This window comes from Schistocerca americana, chromosome 5 (assembly GCF_021461395.2).
Source record: "Schistocerca americana isolate TAMUIC-IGC-003095 chromosome 5, iqSchAmer2.1, whole genome shotgun sequence".
NCBI lineage: Eukaryota > Metazoa > Arthropoda > Insecta > Orthoptera > Acrididae > Schistocerca > Schistocerca americana.
In genome coordinates, this window is record NC_060123.1 from 351,317,429 (window position 1) to 351,336,134 (window position 18,706).

The 18,706-nt window shown below is 42.3% G+C and overlaps 1 long non-coding RNA gene across 6 annotated transcripts in view; it reads left to right on the forward strand.

Annotated features, from left to right (window-relative positions):
• The window catches only part of LOC124615961, a 174,853-nt gene that overhangs the window by 39,110 nt on the left and 117,037 nt on the right, over positions 1 to 18,706 (forward strand). Inside the window, exon 7 of one of the 6 annotated variants that reach the window (XR_006979827.1) lies at positions 4,855 to 5,027. This is a non-coding gene — a long non-coding RNA (uncharacterized LOC124615961). Of the gene's footprint in view, positions 1 to 4,854; positions 5,330 to 18,706 lie in introns of those variants that run through there. The other 5 variants (XR_006979830.1, XR_006979829.1, XR_006979825.1 and 2 more) reach the window with 5 other exon arrangements.

The following is an 18,706-nucleotide window of genomic DNA, read 5'->3' on the forward strand; positions in this document are numbered from 1 at the left end:
GACAGAGAAATGTGCCACAAATATTAATATCTCAAAACGGTTTTTACTTGAATACTTGCATCCGAGACGTTCACCAAGTTTATTAAGTGTTTCTTTTAGTTTTTATGCTTCTAAAATAGCTGCCAAGGAGCCCAGGAAAGATTAAATCCCTTTCTGATAACACTGTTATAGAATTTTCATGTTTATTAATTTATCTGACCTGTAATACACCTCTCCAAAGGTGAAACTCTTCCACATTTCAGTTTTAACACTCTTCCAGTAGCTCACATCGCCATCACTTTCTCTGTCGCATTAACTGTTCAGCTCTTCTTCATTGGCTTCCACACTAATAACCTTCACATATGAAAAACCTACCTTCACTTCATGCCTGTGGTATGAGTGCATCACAACACATCTAGATCTCCATGTAAACTGTATTCCTGTGGACATCGAGCGAGGTGGAGCAGTGGTTAGCACACTAGATTCGCATTCGGGAGGATGACGGTTCAAACCTGGGTCAGGCCATCTTGATTTAGGTTCTCTGTGATTTCCATAAATCGCTTCAGGCAAATGCAGGGATGCCTCCTTTCAGTAGGCACGGCCGACTTCCTTCACCATCCTTCCTTAATCCGATGGGACCGCTGACTTCGCTATTTGGTCCCCTTTTCGAAAGTCAACCAACTACCCAACCTGTTGTTCATAAGCGTCATTGACCTTCCTATTATCACACACACAATCACACACACACACACACACACACACACACACACACACACATATATATATATATATATATATATATATATATGTATATATATTTTACAGTCAAAACCCGTTTTTAGTTAGAACGCGTTCTTACTAGTTGAAACTAGTTTCCATTGAGCCACTTCGTCAAAACGCATTTTGCCTAGTTAAAAACTAGCTTTAACTGACTTTCGCTTTTGACCAGCAGTAAATTGTAGTTGTAACTAAGGGTATCAGTAACAATTAGTTTCAACTAGTAAGACCGCCTTCCAACTAAACTACACAGAACTAGTTTTCTCTAAATTTATTTAGGGGCTAATATTAAAATTAAGAGAAACTACGTGTTGATTGAAAAAAAAGCATTTTTGTACTATGCAATGCAATATTTATTGAGAATATTGGGCATACATTCAAACACATTCCAGATAGTGAAAACAAGAAAAATTTTGATTCATTGCCTAATAAATTAGTAGCCTAAATCAGCGACGATAGAGAGGGTTAAAATTCGAGTAGCCATATAAGTATGCTGTTGAGGAATAAAGCTACCATACCACTTTCTTTCATGTGCTGAAGAGGTTATCTAATATAGGGGACATTTCATTCCAAACACCTTGTCTGTCTTGAGGTTGTCATAACAAGTCATAACTACCATTGCGGTAGGGACCGTTAAAAGGAAGTAGAGTGAGGTGCATTAACAGATATTATTCTATGACCGGTCACTCTATTCATGTGTTTACGAACGTCGGCAAGGGGACTTACCCCGCTGCTCTATAGAAAGAGACGAGGTTACCGGCTCTTTGTGTCCGGCAGGTGTGTTGACATCGGGACTCGGCGGAAGGGATGTCAGCTTACTCTACTCCTCCGGGACCGAAATAACAGGAGGATTAATCCGCTTTGATACACAGTAATTTAGTTCATCTTACTCATGGTAGCGTTTCTTTGAAACGCCCCTATTATTACTTGATAACTAAGTCATTTGTGCGAGGCCCCAGTGCCTACTTCTATTTTTATAAATCGACTCTTCTGTCATGCTTCACATCTCCGGTGAGACTCTTTCCTGCACACTGCGGAACTGTTTCAAGCAACATGGGGCCGTGATGATCGTCTTGACAGTGATCTCTAAGTTTAGTTCAGCGCTAATCATCTCTCTGCAGTGCTCAGAAATACAAAACAGAGACCATTAAAATAAGAGAAGGTTCAGTAATTAATAGCGTAGGAATGTCCAGGGGTGTACGGACAACTTCGAATTAGGATGAATCGAAGTTACTATCACGCAGTTGCTCACTTTTTTCACATATTCGGCTTCTGAAACAAAGGACCCTGTAGCTTTGTTGATTTATTCCCCACATGATGCCAAGATTGTTTCGACTGGATTGCAGAAGGTTTAGATTGGAAGCCCATTCAGATTCTCCACACAGTTCCGATCTCTCCCCAGATGATTTCTATATTTTTGGACACCTCAAGAACGACATTCATGACGGCCAAATTGCTTCGTATGAAGAGATACACGTCTGGGTACAGTCATGATTCCACAGGAAGCTGCAAATACACTCCTGGAAATGGAAAAAAGAACACATTGACGCCGGTGTGTCAGACCCACCATACTTGCTCCGGACACTGCGAGAGGGCTGTACAAGCAATGATCACACGCACGGCACAGCGGACACACCAGGAACCGCGGTGTTGGCCGTCGAATGGCGCTAGCTGCGCAGCATTTGTGCACCGCCGCCGTCAGTGTCAGCCAATTTGCCGTGGCATACGGAGCTCCATCGCAGTCTTTAACACTGGTAGCATGCCGTGACAGCGTGGACGTGAACCGTATGTGCAGTTGACGGACTTTGAGCGAGGGCGTATAGTGGGCATGCGGGAGGCCGGGTGGACGTACCGCCGAATTGCTCAACACGTGGGGCGTGAGGTCTCCACAGTACATCGATGTTGTAGCCAGTGGTCGGCGGAAGGTGCACGTGCCCGTCGACCTGGGACCGGACCGCAGCGACGCACGGATGCACGCCAAGACCGTAGGATCCTACGCAGTGCCGTAGGGGACCGCACCGCCACTTCCCAGCAAATTAGGGACACTGTTGCTCCTGGGGTATCGGCGAGGACCATTCGCAACCGTCTCCATGAAGCTGGGCTACGGTCCCGCACACCGTTAGGCCGTCTTCCGCTCACGCCCCAACATCGTGCAGCCCGCCTCCAGTGGTGTCGCGACAGGCGTGAATGGAGGGACGAATGGAGACGTGTCGTCTTCAGCGATGAGAGTCGCTTCTGCCTTGGTGCCAATGATGGTCGTATGCGTGTTTGGCGCCGTGCAGGTGAGCGCCACAATCAGGACTGCATACGACCGAGGCACACAGGGCCAACACCCGGCATCATGGTGTGGGGAGCGATCTCCTACACTGGCCGTACACCACTGGTGATCGTCGAGGGGACACTGAATAGTGCACGGTACATCCAAACCGTCATCGAACCCATCGTTCTACCATTCCTAGACCGGCAAGGGAACTTGCTGTTCCAACAGGACAATGCACGTCCGCATGTATCCCGTGCCACCCAACGTGCTCTAGAAGGTGTAAGTCAACTACCCTGGCCAGCAAGATCTCCGGATCTGTCCCCCATTGAGCATGTTTGGGACTGGATGAAGCGTCGTCTCACGCAGTCTGCACGTCCAGCACGAACGCTGGTCCAACTGAGGCGCCAGGTGGAAATGGCATGGCAAGCCGTTCCACAGGACTACATCCAGCATCTCTACGATCGTCTCCATGGGAGAATAGCAGCCTGCATTGCTGCGAAAGGTGGATATACACTGTACTAGTGCCGACATTGTGCTTGCTCTGTTGCCTGTGTCTATGTGCCTGTGGTTCTGTCAGTGTGATCATGTGATGTATCTGACCCCAGGAATGTGTCAATAAAGTTTCCCCTTCCTGGGACAATGAATTCACGGTGTTCTTATTTCAATTTCCAGGAATGTATTTTTGCTTGAAGGCATCCACCGTCTTGTCTCATAGTAAGATAAATTTATTAGTATTTATTTTGACTACTTTCGAAAAAATGCACAATTAGTTACTTTTCTTATGTTTGAGGGAGTCTCACATATTTTATAGGTCTGATGGCGGTTGTTATTGACAGAAACGAATTATCTAATATATTAAAAAAGTGTCTCAATCCAAACCGCAATAAGATGTGTAAATAATACCTCTATCACTGGGATCACTTTTGCCTCGACTATGTCGCTAAACGTGAAAAAAAAAGGATTAGTAGAATGTAGGAGAGAATTATTTCCTTCAGAACTTCTCCGACTTTTATTATTGTCTCGGAAGCTACAGTGCGGTAACAAGAGTTCGCAATATCCACTGACGTCAAGATTCAGTTCATACCGAGAGCTAAGGCGGCTCAATTTTCAATGTAGTCCAGGAACCAAATCAATGGAGATATCCAACCAGTAGTCAATCATAAACAGACGGCCGAGGAAGGCACACATAAGCTTAGAGAAAATTCGTGACTAAAATTCAATGAAAACATTTTGGCCAGAGGCAACGAATAGCCAAAAACTTGCAGGAGCCAGCAATCAAATCATGCTATGCCTTCCACTGGGCTTCTTGAGAGCGGCTCCCATTTTTTTTCTCAAAGACGCCACTGGTGGAGTGAGACAATGAAGGAAGAGAAGTTTCCCTCGATGTCAAAAGGAACTTGATGCAGCGAAATCAGCGACGGGAAATTAAATTTTCGTACATTTGTTGTGTTTCTTTAATAACTATTAGCATTTAGAAGTGAACTATACCTTTGTCTATTCTAAAGTGTTTCTATATAAAGTTCAAAATGAATAATTTGGTTTCAAAGCAGTTAAGATTCTCTTTTAGAAAAAGAGAAATGTGATTTCAATTAAAAGTTAGCTGCGATTTGATGAAAAATCTGACGTGGTAAAGAAGTCTCAATATAGGATTTGACATCAGAGTAAAAAATACTTTAAATATCACCTGACATTAAAAATATCGCTCCAAAAGTTTTCAAATTCAGTGTAGTGTTGTTCTTTATCATTTTTATTGAAGGTGATAACGTAATCTGTGAATTCTCAAATCTTTGTTACCCCTTCTATCATTTCATAATTTGTGTGTTGTTTTTATGGTGCAGAAATGACGAAACAGTCGACGCCTTGCATTAAGAAGTGTGAAAAACTGCCTAAAGGGAGAGCATCGTTCAGTGACTGGTGCAAGAAATAGTCTCCCAGTAATATTCCCTGATCTGGCTCTGGCTTCCTTGTCTGTAGCGTTAGCAAGGATGCAATGTGTCCACAACATGAGCGGGTTGGTATACATAATTCGTTTTACTAATCTGCATTTTACACTGTGTCGTGTAGTGCCTCAGTTGATAAATAGTTCATAACTCGAAGAAGTCCGATATTTAGCTATGTATTTACTTTGGTGTAGATATTTTCTGTCTCATTGCCTCTAATATGTTATTTTCATCTTTTGGTTTTCTTCTTTTATGTAGCCCGTGATACATGTTTAAGTTCAATAAGGATTATGGGCAATTTTTCTGTAGCGAGACTGTGGTCGTTATTCCTACTTTCTTCGATGCGATACCTAATGTTTTGGTGTGCTAATATTTAGATCTTACTATTAAAACACTCCAAGAATGAAATTATGATAGTGATATAAGTGTATCTGTTACCTGCACACTTTTCCTTAATACACCTTCAGCATGCGCAAGTAGGTTTCTCTAACTAGAGTTGTGTAAATTAAAGTGTCATATTTAGATAACAGGAAGCAAAAGTATCTAAGATTGTGACTTCTGAAGCTGTACATAAATGTTGGTGCAAGGCTGTGACTCCGCTTTCTGCCTTGAAAAATAGCCCCAGACACTGAATACGGCCCTGTAATTACGCAATCTGACTTCAGGGGTGCAGTTTTGGTGATGATACTGCTGAAACATAGGCAAAGCGCTACGAATAGGGCGGTTCCTCTAAAGTAACCAGTTGAGTTTTCACTTGGAACACTGACGGGAAACTTTGCACTATATTGGCTAAATGTGTTTTAAAATACGGTCTTGTAGGACCAATTTGTGCAAGAGTAATGTGTTTGTCATCTGTTACCTGGTAACCTGAAATTACAAACGTTCTGTAGTAAAAGCAGTAATTTTCAATGACACAGTCTCTGCCGCCCTTAACGTGGAAAGTGTATGAGTGATGCCTTCCGTTAATTGCACAAAGTTCTTATGAATGATAAACGCAAGTGCTGTAAGCTTATGCAGATCGCCTCTGATGAATTTTCCATATAAGTGGATGGAGCACGTTCTGTCTGAATAAAATATAAAGACCCAAACATGGAGTAATGGAACAATCTATAGACCTTGTTAATAATGTAAAGCTGTAAAATAATAAATTTATAAATAAAAACCGTATATATGATGCAGTATAATATATGTACAAATCTAAGACACTAAGTCAGCCGTTATGGATCACGACAAATATCGGATTAGATTATCTGACATACCCTCCGAACAGCATGGCACAAAAGTACATAAGAACAAATTTTAGAACTTTTGCGAAATAACCTAACAAGTGAGAGAATCTGTTTGTAAGTAACTTGAAACAGCAGATGTTTACTGCAGTAATGGCTAACGATCATAACGTGCTCTGATGAGGTCGAAAGTCAGAACAAAAGCGCAAAATTTTCCACGTTAAGTCCTAATGTAAAATGCAACGTCAAAAGGACACGATTTTACATAGCTTCATCACTCTGTTTCCAATCAGCTGCCAGCACCTTGCTGCAGTCTTATCTCTACACTGAAAGCGGCTGGTCAAATGTATCCACATTATATACAGAAAACAGACATGTCAATAACTTCTGCTGCTCGGAACGAGACAGACAAGGGATGTTCGCACTTAAAATTACATGGCACACGGAACTAGAATATACGCCCTCGGCGCTCTTGTTGGCCGGTGCAGGATCTGGCGCTCCCACGAGAGTTACTTACCCTCTGAAAGGTTCGCAGAAAAGCTTCTGTGAACTTTGGAAGGTAGGAGACGAAGTACTGGCAGAATTGAAGCTGAGAGGACGAGTCGTGAGTCTTGCTTGGGTAGCTCAGTTGGTAGAATACTTGCCGCGATAGGTAAGGTATAGAGTTCGAGTCTCGGTCCGGCACACATTTGTGCAACGTTTGAAATTCCTACGTGATAAACAACACAATCTATATCCTTTACACGACAGTAACTAATCAGAAAAGATGAACTATATCCTGTACACCAGACATAAAAACAAAAGAAGTACAATTATTTACAAGATCTAATATCAAACACACCACGCTTTCACTGTACACAGAGCGCATAGAGATATTATGAATGGTAGAGGCCCCTTAGATAGATCACTCACTGTAAGTAAGACAGACTCAAAATCATTAATAAAATATTCAGATCTCTTGGCCATGTAAACTTGTTTCTGTGGAATAATACATACTCCTCTTCAAAATGGACAGCTTTCGCATTGTAAAATAAATGGATATTAGAAATAAAATCGTGTTTGAAATTCAGCTGTCTTGTTAACTGGTACTCTCTGTTCCTAAGAACGGAGTACTTTATTTACATGCAGTTGCACAATGTACAAAGCAAACAAAAGGACAATTAACCTCTAACTTACAAATGTTGTGATACAAGGTTAATGCTAAGTGAAGGGGGGAAAAAAAACCGAAAAAGTTTGTCACAGGCCATACCCAAAACATCGCAGTAACTGAGAAGGAGACGAAACAGTAAAAGTTCACTGACACTGACTATGTCAGTGGTGCGCGTTCAGAGAGGCCACAGGAGGACTTCTCTACACAATGGTATTTCTTAACGCTAGATGGTGGTTATGCTGTCGAATTTTGGGATGGAGGGGGCTGTCCGACAATGGTTTTTGGTGGTGGAAAATATGGTTGGGAACAGCTGCTTGAGAACCCATGATCACTCAACCTCAATTCGGCCGGAATGCAATGTGTGTTGTACTGCTTATGCAGTTGTGCGACAGCGTATTGAGATTTGCATTGACCTCACATTAAGCCTCCTGAATACGCAATATGCAACGCGTTTTTCATAGCAAGCCAGTGCGCAATAATGCACCTTCCAGCAGACGCTTTCACGGGTGATAGGAATATGTGTCCGCTGTGACTTTGACGTCAGTTGACGTGACATAGACTAGACCAACCTGCTCACCAAATTAGCTACTTGTCATTCAAATATCCTGTATGCATGACACATATCCTGCCCTCACACCCATCAAGTATTTCTGTCTTCTGCAGCAAGTCAAGTCGCGAACATTCTTGGGTGTGTCTTATGTTAACTAGTCGTTAACTAGTCCCCTCTTTCGCTCTCTTTTTCCTACACTTTACAAACAATAGAAATGCAAGTAGCAGAATGCCATTTTCAACTTTTAATATTCAGATAATGTTTCTTGGAAAGTAATTTGGGTGGATGAAATTATAATTACTATTATGAATTTAGATCTAAGTTTCTATATCTTTTTAAACTTTTCGTAGACGATAATTTGAGTAAAGTTTATTAAATAATTAACTCCTTATATACTAACAGTTAATGTCACAGGAAAACGTTGGCACTGCAGATAAAGCCTAGGCAAAGGCTGACATTCTTTCAAGGACAAGAAAATTACACAGAAAATGGTGATAAATCAGATATGCATGTATCATTGGCAATCAGCACATTAAGACAGTACATTTCAATGTTCGCATGGTTGGGAGTCCATGGTTATTGATGGGTGGCACACAATGCCCACTTATTTGTACCACAAAATTTATGTTAAGATTGCTTCAGGACAGTTTCATTTCGAAAAAGTTATCATTAACCTTCAACAATTTTTGTTATGCAATTAAAAAAGTACTCTCAGAATACCTGCCAAAGGAACCAATATCATCCACATTTTACCTAGAGTGCTCTGGTACTAAACTATGTAATTTAACTGGAATACGACCTTGAAAGAAAGTGACTTTCTTTCATTTTGTGTGTGTGTGTGTGTGTGTGTGTGTGTGTGTGTGTGTGTGTGTGTGCATGTGTATGTGTTTGTGTGGCGTCAATCTACATGACTACTCTGAAGTTCACACTTAAGCTCCCGGCAGAGATTTCCTAGAACCATTTTCACACTATTTCTCTGTAGCTCTCCTATTTAATAGCGCGCGGGAAAACGAGCACGAAATCTTTCGTGCGAGCTCTGATTTCTCTTATTTTATTTCGATTACGTTTTCTCGCTATGTAGACGGGTGTTAAAACACATTTTCGCATTCGAAAGAGAATGTAGGAGACTGAAATTTCGTGAAAAGATCTCGCCGCACTTATTTTTAGTGAATGCCACCCACCTTTCGTATCATTTCCGTGACACTGTTTCCCTATTTCGAGATAATACGAAAAAAGCTGACTTTTTCGGTTTCCACCCACAGGGCCGTCTGGTAAGGATCCCACTTTGCACAGCAGTATTCAATTAGACGATGGGCGGCTGTCTCATTATTAGACCTGTTGCATCTTCCACGTGTTCTGCCAATAAAACGCAGTCTCTGGTTTCTCTTCCCCGCGTCATGTATACGAGATCGTTCCTATTTAAGTTGTTCGTAATTATGATTCCTAGATATTCGGTATATAGTAGATTAGACATTAGCCTTTAGATTTGTGTGATGTATTGAATAACTGAAATTTCTCGGATTCCTTTTTAGTACTCGTAGAAGACATCACACTTTTCGTTATCTAGTTTCAGTTACTATTTTTTGCAACATACACATATCTTGTTTAAATCGTTTTGCAACTTGATGCGATTCTCTGATGACTTTGCTGGACGTTAAATGACAACGTCGTCTGCAAAGAATTTAAGACATTGTCTCCTTAATAGTTTATATAGATTAGGAACTGCAGAGGGCCTTTAACACTTCGTTGGCGAACTTCACATGTCACTTCTGTTTTACTCGATGACTTCCCGTAAATTACTAAGAACTGTGACCTTTCTGGCAGGAAATTACGCTTCCAGTTGCATACCATAGGGGCAAAATGCGATAATAAGCCGCTTGTGAGGGACTGTATCAGAGTACTTTCTCAAATCTAGAAGGATGGAATCACTTTGAGGTCCCTGATCATAGCACTCACTACTTCACATTTGACAGAAAGTGTGATAGAGTGTCAACTGAGTGTTAACAGACACAGTACATCTTCTTTAATCCTACTGCAAACGACACCAGTGATATTGGTCTTTAATTCGCCGTATTACTCCTGCTTCCTTTCATGAGTATTGTTGTGACCTGTGCAACTTTCCGTTCTTTAGGTACATATATTTTGTCGAGCGAGTGGTTGTAAGCCGTTGCTAGGTACGGAGCTATTATATCCGAAAAGAATCTAATTGGTATAGTGTCTGAACCGGAGGACGTTTCTTTCCTAAATGATTTAAGCTTCCATGCAACTTCTAGGATTTCTTCGTATTATTAACTTATGTTGGACGTAGTTCTTGATTCTAACTCGGATACACTTACTTCGTCTTCTTAGCTGAAGGAATTTCTGAAAAATATATTTGATAACTCCGCTTTAGTGGCCCTGTTACCGATCACATAACCTTTGCTATTGACTGTGTCTTGCCGCTGGTGAACTGGTGTACTTCACATACTACCCAAATCTTTTTGGGTTTTCTGCCATTTTTAAAATTAACTTGTTTTCAATATACCCCGTAAATTTCGAGCTTCTGAAAATCTTCGCAAACTTTGGGGTTTTTGCGTTCTTTTATGTTTGGCATGCTTTCTTCTCTGTTCCTGCTACGGTGTTCTGAACTGTTTTGTATATCTTGAGGGTTCAGTTCCATGAATTATTAATTTATTTGGTACCAATCACTCATGTGGCATCCATACTATTTCCTTGAATTCGAGCCATATCTTGTTAATACTCTCGTAGTTACTCTGGAAAGAACTGAGATTGTCTCTTAACGAAGGCATCCAGTGAGTTTTATCTGTTTTTTAAATAGATACGTCTTGCGTTCATTTTTGGTGGGGTGAGACGTTACGATATTCGGTATCGCTACTACGGCATTGTCACTAATCCTTGTATCCGTCATACTGTTCGCTATTTACTCGGTGTTATTTGCAAGAGTGAGGTAGAGTATGTTTCAGCAATTACTTACACTTCGAGTGCGCTCCTGAACTAACTGATCAAACTCGTTCTCGGAGAAAACATTTAGTATGATTTCTGGCGATGATTTATGCCTATCACCGTCTTTAAATATGTATTTTCGCCAACATATCGAAGGTAGAAGTCACCACCAAGTATAATTATGTGAGTGGGGTGACTATTTGGAAAGCCTCCGTACTCTGCGCTCACTGGTAACACACGGCGTCCTGTACTCGTCCACTGCGGCCACAACACCTGATGATGGGCGTATGGGAGACGGAAACCGATTGTGTTCTAAATAAAAGAACTCTGCAACTGTAGCAGTATTTTAAACTTTTAGTATAATGCTCAGTTGCGGCTGTTCCACCAACAAGATTGTTTGTTGTTTGAAATGAGACTCAAGCCTCCCTTTAATTGTTGAGCAATGTATCGCGTGAGCCGGGAGGTAGGTAAAAGGAACCAATTATTAATTTATTCCGGTTGTCAGGCATATACTCCACTCATACTACTTCAAAGAAACTATCTACTTAAACTTCTGTACAAGACAGGCTACTTCTAACAGCAACAAACACACCAACTCCAACTATATGTAGTTTATTTTTCCTGAATACCGTTAGGTCCTTTGTAAAAGTTTCGGCTAAACTTATCTCTGGGTTTAACCAGCTTTCAGCATCTATAACGATATGTGCTTCGGCTCTTTCCATTTGCTAGTGCTCCGATTCTTTCCCAACACAGCTACTACAACAGCTAATATCGTTTCTAGAGGATCATGTTTACATACAGGTTTCCATAATTAAATTTCCAGATTCAGAGTGCTGTAGAAAAAGAACTACCGCTCAGAACGACGTAATTTTTTTAAAAAAAGTTATTGACGCGGGGACAAACTTAACAGGAAAAAAACGAGAATTTAAACAAACACATGGCGCCGTAAGCGTCAGGATATGCGAAGCACGACGTGCAGCACACCGCTGTTCCTCAATTTGTGACCAAAACGCCCAACAGGATGTCTCCATGAAGGATCACGCGTGCTGGTAACCTCTTTTACAAGAGCTGTATCTGTGAGCTAGCAGCCCTGCAGAAGTTCAGGACATTCAGGAGCATAAAAAAGCGCATTGTTCCGATGTCTGTAAAGGGTCTGGAGAAATTGATTGCCAAATCCGGGAAAAAAGGCGTTTTGAAGCGCAATGTGGGAAAGGGAGGAAAGTAGGTGATCTGACGTCTGTCGAAGATGGGGCCACAGCATTCCAGAAGGGGTCGAGTTGTAATATGCACACACGCAGTGCCCGGAGGATTGACCTAAGTTGGACATGCCTGCAAGCAAGGTGCATAAAATCATACCAAACACCCTGCGCTGTTATCCATACGATATGAAACATGGTTAGAAGTTGCTTCCTGATGACCTGCCACCGACACAAACACTCTCTTTGAAATTTCACTCTCTCATAGAAGTGGACAATGAATGGCCATCGTACATTCTATGGACATATGAAGTCCATTTCCATCTCCAAAGACATGTCAATTAACAGAATAAAAAAGAATATGGGCAACAGAAAATACGCACGCACATTGTCCGGAACTATTCCATTCTTTAAATGTGACTGTGTGGTGCGTGTTGACAGCAAATATGTGCTGCGCTTCCTGTTACCTGTACCGCCACTGGTAAACGCTACGACAGTCTTTTGGACACCAACGATATTCCAACCCTTCAACAGCGTGGATGGTTGGGTAGGATCATTTTTATGCAAGACAGCGCTGCTACGCACGCTGCACTGGCTGTGAAGCGGATGCTGCAGGGGCATTTCGGATATGCTAGAATTATAAGCCATCATTGCCCTGCAGCCTGGCCGTCCAGGCACCTAATGTTAATCCTTGTGACTTATGACAGTGGGCCTATCTAAAGATGTAGTGTTTTTAGGTCTCTAATTAGGAATGTAGTTGCAATGAAGACATGCACTGCGCAACGCATTCTGAACGTGGACCCTGAGAAACTCTGTTATGGGACATGCTGTTTCTCGAGTTCAGCTTGTGATACAATACGGTTTACAACATACTGAACAGGCTTTGCACCAGTATCAGCTCAATTAGAAATGAACGTCATTCTGCTTTTTGCGCGGTTTTTGGCTCCAGGGCAATTAAAGCCCTGTTTTACCCCACCTATGTTGTACAATCTTGCCATGGTGGATGGGGTCATCTAAACCGTACAACAACTGCTGACTGGTAAACTTGTGCAGTAACGTACACTAACACTACGGATGGTGAAAGGTGCAACTCAAATCACAGTCATCGTATTGCGATTCATCCGTCATTTGTAGGCGACTACATTTACGTTAAGACGCTTAGAGCGCTATCTGTTGGTAAATCATTCGTTGTCTAAGCCGGTTGTTTCACAATTCTAGTTACACACCTGTAGAGGTTGCAGAGGGGACTTAGTAGGTGAAATCTTATATGGTAAACTATGTCCGAAAACGTCATCCAACGACGCTATAAATCGTCAAAGCTATAGTCGCAGACGCCTGTAAATTTATGTATATACAGGGGGAATCCGTTAGGATGAATCATACCTTCTAGGATGATGAAGAAGAATAAATGTACGAATTTGAGGTATGGGTCCTTGTAACGGAAACGAACGAGTCTAAAGTTATAAGCGAAAATCGTTCTGATACTTCTCGACAGTGGAATACATGTACCGGTACTGTTGTTGCTAAGATTGTTGAATAGGCAACTTGTAGAGGTGGTAGCATGGACCAGCCTAAAATGTTCAGGTAAGCTTGGGCTATAAAACGCTTACCTAAAGAGTTACGAGCTCTTGCTTTACAGAAAAGATGTGTTTCACGGTAGCGAAGATGAACAAGTGGTGGTAGTATGGACAAAAACATGAAAAAGTATCTAGTAAACATGGACTCTAAAATGCATACCTGAGAGTTATGAGCACCTGTTCAGCAGATGAGACATGTGTCACAGTAGTGAAGATGAAAAAAATGGTTCAAATGGCTCTGAGCACTATGGGACTTAACTTCTGAGGTCATCAGTTCCCTAGAACTTAGAACTACTTAAACCTAGCTAACCTAAGGACATCATACACATCTATGCCCGAGGCAGGATTCGAACCTGCGACCGAAGCGGTCGCGTGGCTCCTGACTGTAGAACCTAGAACCGCTCGGCCACATCGTCCGGCAGTGAAGATGAACAAGTGCTCATAGCTCCTCAGGTATGCATTTTAGAGCCCATGTTTGCTGAACCGTTTTTCGTGTTTTGATCCGTATTATCACCTCTGAAAGTTCTGTACCCTACAATCTTAGCAACAACAGGACCAGTGTATGTTCTCCACTGTCAGGCGTGTCACAACAGTTTTCGATAATAACTTTCGACTCGCACGTTTCCAGTGCCTGGACCCTTACCTCATATTGATACATTTATCCTTTTCCAGGAAGCTTGTAACACCATCACGGAATCACCCTGTATAGATATACATCTACAGGCCCGGCGCCTTTAACTTTGACGCTGTGTAGCGTCGTTGGATGAAGTTTCCGAACAAGTGTTTATACGTAAAACTTGATCTCTTAATTACCCAATCTACCTCTAGAAGTGTGTTAAATAAGTTTTGTAACCCACTGTATATATCCGTTTCATAACATTTTCCACTGCGTCAATAATATGACTTTCAAGTCTGACGACATTTTGAGCAATAGTTCCCTTTTTACAGCGTTCTGGAGAGTGGATCTTAAATTATGGACACCCTGTACGTACAGCGTGATTCAGCTGCCTCTACCTATCGGTTTCATGCAATCTACAATGCGGCGGAATTTTTTATATTCTGTCGCTCGCTAAGTGCGAACTATTAGTCCTACACAAAAAAAAAAATGAACAGGGCCTTTTTGTAAAAGATTTTATGTAGTTATAGTTATTACTGGGATATGATTCACTAGAGACCATGGTTTTCAAGTTACTCAGGAAAAACAGGCCTGAAGCTTACTTTTGTACGTTATTCATGAATAATTCGAAAACTGCTGCCTCTAGCGAAAATTTAACCCAGTGATACATTTAATTACATTAAATTTCCTACAGAAAGATCCTGATTATGTTTTTATGTGTGATTAATAGCTTGAACGTAGTGACAGGGAGAATATGAAAGTCTAATTCTTGGTATTCGAAGACACTACAGGTTGTATAATACCGATAAGTAGGGCAACTGAATTACACAGTTCCAAAAATCGACAGCAAACCTCAGGAATTGATTTCTCATATAGCAAGAGGGAAAAAAGTCTAGTAAACATGTGCTCTAAGGTGCATAACTTACGAGCTATGAACACATCTTCAGCGTCTAAACTGCGTAATTTCAGAGATATTAGCACTTGTTCAGCAGAAAAAATGTGTTTCACAGCAGAGAAGATCAACAAGTGCTTATGCGTATTAGAGCCCATGTTAACTAGCTGGTATTTTAATGTTTTGATCCATAGTATCTCCTCCCAAAATCTGAAAAGCAAAGAGCATGCATTAAAAGAGATTTGATTCACCGTATTAAAGTAACATAAGTGCTTATAGCTCCATAAATAAAGCCAATGCTTACATAAAATCTTTTCTTTTTGTTACAGAAAAAACCGTTCCTGGTTCAGTTGCCTCTTCTGATCCGTTTTATGCAACCCGCACTACATCTGTATCAGGAACCGTATTCAAAATACACTCCTGGAAATTGAAATAAGAACACCGTGAATTCATTGTCCCAGGAAGGGGAAACTTTATTGACACATTTCTGGGGTCAGATACATCACATGATCACACTGACAGAACCACAGGCACATAGACACAGGCAACAGAGCATGCACAATGTCGGCAACTAGTACAGTGTATATCCACCTTTCGCAGCAATGCAGGCTGCTATTCTCCCATGGAGACGATCGTAGAGATGCTGGATGTAGTCCTGTGGAACAGCTTGCCATGCCATTTCCACCTGGCGCCTCAGTTGGACCAGCGTTCGTGCTGGACGTGCAGACCGCGTGAGACAACGCTTCATCCAGTCCCAAACATGCTCAATGGGGGACAGATCCGGAGATCTTGCTGGCCAGGGTAGTTGACTTACACCTTCTAGAGCACGTTGGGTGGCACGGGATACATGCGGACGTGCATTGTCCTGTTGGAACAGCAAGTTCCCTTGCCGGTCTAGGAATGGTAGAACGATGGGTTCGATGACGGTTTGGATGTACCGTGCACTATTCAGTGTCCCCTCGACGATCACCAGTGGTGTACGGCCAGTGTAGGAGATCGCTCCCCACACCATGATGCCGGGTGTTGGCCCTGTGTGCCTCGGTCGTATGCAGTCCTGATTGTGGCGCTCACCTGCACGGCGCCAAACACGCATACGACCATCATTGGCACCAAGGCAGAAGCGACTCTCATCGCTGAAGACGACACGTCTCCATTCGTCCCTCCATTCACGCCTGTCGCGACACCACTGGAGGCGGGCTGCACGATGTTGGGGCGTGAGCGGAAGACGGCCTAACGGTGTGCGGGACCGTAGCCCAGCTTCATGGAGACGGTTGCGAATGGTCCTCGCCGATACCCCAGGAGCAACAGTGTCCCTAATTTGCTGGGAAGTGGCGGTGCGGTCCCCTACGGCACTGCGTAGGATCCTACGGTCTTGGCGTGCATCCGTGCGTCGCTGCGGTCCGGTCCCAGGTCGACGGGCACGTGCACCTTCCGCCGACCACTGGCGACAACATTGATGTACTGTGGAGACCTCACGCCCCACGTGTTGAGCAATTCGGCGGTACGTCCACCCGGCCTCCCGCATGCCCACTATACGCCCTCGCTCAAAGTCCGTCAACAGCACATACGGTTTACGTCCACGCTGTCGCGGCATGCTACCAGTGTTAAAGACTGCGATGGAGCTCCGTATGCCACCGCAAACTGGCTGACACTGAGTGCGGCGGTGCACAAATGCTGCGCAGCTAGCGCCATTCGACGGCCAACACCGCGGTTCCTGGTGTGTCCGCTGTGTCGTGCGTGTGATCATTGCTTGTACAGCCCTCTCGCAGTGTCCGGAGCAAGTATGGTGGGTCTGACACACCGGTGTCAATGTGTTCTTTTTTCCATTTCCAGGAGTGTATAATCTGAGTAAATGCTCTCTCAGATGCTAGGCCTACTATTATCAAACGAAATAATACAGTAAAAATTCATTTGAGGACTGGCCATGATTTACACGGTATTTGTGGACCACGTTATTCCTTAATTCTGCCACAATTATCCAGATATCTCCAATTTTTCTTCATGTAATTAGTGGTGCAGTCATAGAGGTTTTGGAAGTCCTTTGAGTTTATACATTTGCAGTATGTAATCTTCTGTAAATGGTTCCCAAAAATTGCCTTATAAGGTTGTTCCACAATCAGAAACAACGTAATTAACATGACATATCAAAATGTGAATTGTGAAAGTAACGACTTACCGGTACATAAACCATTGAAAACAAAAATGTACAGGGCTATTCAGCTGCCCCTACCGATATTGTTTTGTGCAACCGCACATGACAGGACAATGGTGTTGACCACTTCGCTCTGGAGATGTGAAGCACATTTTAAAAATGTCGCAGAATAACTTGTAAACTACGGTACACGAAATGATCCGAGATCTATTGTACACAATTTTTTTATGAAACTGCTTTAGATCATTACTGCTGCGAGTCACGAATTAATCTTTTCATTGGGTTATGTACCGGGAAGCTGTTACTTCTGCACTTCCCATTTTGGTATCATCTGTTACTCGCGTTGTTTCCTATGGCGAAACACACTTTAGAAGGCTGACTAAACAGCGGTAGCTAAACAAAAAAGAGTGAGGACACTTGGATATGTGTGGTAGAGGTAAGATATATTTTAGTCCATAAAATACCGCATAACTCACGATCGATCTTCATTTGTATTTTCTTCAGATGATTTAGTTAGCTAATAGTTGCCCAAAGAAGTGAGAGCTAACTTAATATCGATTATGTGTCTCTCCCCTGTCTGGATAGCGCGCCTGATATAAACGTAGTATAGGTTGCATAAAACGGAGCCTGTATATACAGGATGATACAGCTGCGCCTACTGATAAGTCTTATCCAACCTGCGGTGCCTTGAAAATGAGCATACGAGGTTTTGAAGTTCTCTTGCTTGCTACGTGCGAGCTATTAGTGCCACAGAAGAAATGAATAGAAACTTTTTGTACGAAATTTAATGTAGATAAATTATTACTGGGATACGTTTTCGGAGCACAGTTTCCGCCGTATTCAAGAAGATAGTACTGTAAATAACTTTTGTAAATTTTCATTTTTTGTATAGGACTGATAGTTTTCACGTAGCAAACGAGAGAATATGAAAAATATTGAACGTGGCGTTTGGAGGCATTGCAGGTTGTTTAAAATCCGTAAGTAGGGACAGCTGAATGACCTTGGGCATCCTGGTTGTACTTCCTAGGAGTCGTCAGGCGTATTTTGTCTTGTGTTTCGGCAGATATTTGCGATTTCGTCTTTGCACTGTGTAACTGGGGTCGGCGTCCACAATTGCTGCTCATCACGTCTTTCACGCGACGCCCAGTGTCAACACAAAGCGTCACTTTGTTTCCCATTACAAATGAATTATTTTTAAATTCGAATTTTACCTCCAAATTCGATAGAGCGCTCCCGAATTAGTCTGGTTTGAAATTCATTTTATCGACATGTACTAACGGGAACTGTAAAACTCAAATAATAAACAATTGCCAAGCTGTGACTTTGTAGCGCTACATGCTTGGCGGTAGCAGTCAACGTGGGCCAGGACGGTGTTGTCACTGGTAGTGTCTTTGTTATTCTTCTAGTTCAACTATTTTTGTTCATGCATATAGATAAAATTAATATGG